At 40.9% G+C, this 1,245-nt stretch overlaps 1 non-coding gene across 1 annotated transcript; it reads right to left on the reverse strand.

The window, feature by feature from the left end:
* Positions 1–755: 755 nt before the first annotated feature.
* Positions 756–862, reverse strand: LOC133802709 (small nucleolar RNA R71). Its single transcript, XR_009877454.1, has one exon. It is a non-coding gene; the product is annotated as a small nucleolar RNA R71 (small nucleolar RNA).
* Between the last annotated feature and the right edge of the window lie 383 nt (positions 863–1,245).

Below are 1,245 nucleotides of genomic sequence, written 5' to 3' on the forward strand. Positions count from 1 at the left end.
AATTGTGGAAATCAGTAAAAACCAAATTTTTTCTGTCTTAGAAAAATTGGTTCTTAAATAAGGTTTGTGTTAGCGTTACCCTCTAACCTTTTCTAAGAACCTCGGGGAGTTCTAAAAAAGCTCTTGGGCCTAAAGTGGTATCTTGGCAGCCTTTCCAATTGGCCTGGGAACATTTTGGTGTATACTTATTAGATTATTACACACTTGCGCTTATAATACTTACAAAATAAAAAATATTTATGCCACGAAACAGAGACACACTAGGGAGATTTATGAGACAACAAGTAGAAACTTTAGAAAACTCTCCTAGTTCGTCGTTTTCTTCCATTCGTTCAAACACTCCCGATTCACCGAGACTTTCTGAACCACCCATGATGGCTCATCAAGATGAAGTCCAACCAACAACGCTACAGGATTATTTACATCCTACACGTACAACCACACCTTTATGCATAATGTATCCCAACAATATGCCAAATTTTGATTTCAAACCCAGCATGATTAACCTCTTACCAACCTTCCATGGGTTGGAAAATGAGAGTCCGTACGTGCATATACGGGAATTCGAAGAGGTGGTGGCTACATTCAACAACCGAGCTGATGTCACCAACACTGTGAGATTGAAATTCTTTCCTTTCTCACTCAAAGACAAAGCAAAAAGCTGGTTGTATTCCTTAAGGCCTAGATCTATCGGAACATGGGACGAAATGACAAAAGCATTCTTTGCCAAATATTTCCCGCCCCATAAGACTAGCAGCCTTAAGAGGAAAATCTCTACCTTCATCCAGAAAGACCATGAAACTTTCCATCAGGTCTGGGAGAGGTTTAGAGATTTGATAAATCAATGCCCACATCATGGATATGAGAGCTGGCGTCTGATCAACTATTTCTATGACGGTCTCACAACCGAACAAAGACAATTCGTACAAATGATGTGCAATGGCGAATTCCTTCAAAAAGATCCCGATGAAGCTTTCGAGTACCTCGACGATCTTGCTGAAAAGTCCTACACATGGAATGGACCGAGTCCTATGGACAAGCCATGATCAACTGGAATCTACCAATTAAAGGAAGATGACAACGTCAAAAGCCAAATTGAATCATTGAGACAACTATTTGAGGCTTTCAAATCTCAAGAAGGTAGAGGAATCCACATGGCTGCAAAGGTAGAGACACGAGATCCATGCTTCATCTGTGGAGGGGTGGAACATCAACCGCAAGAGTGCCCAACTCTTGGTGAGTTAA

Source organism: Humulus lupulus, chromosome 9, assembly GCF_963169125.1.
Source record: "Humulus lupulus chromosome 9, drHumLupu1.1, whole genome shotgun sequence".
NCBI lineage: Eukaryota > Viridiplantae > Streptophyta > Magnoliopsida > Rosales > Cannabaceae > Humulus > Humulus lupulus.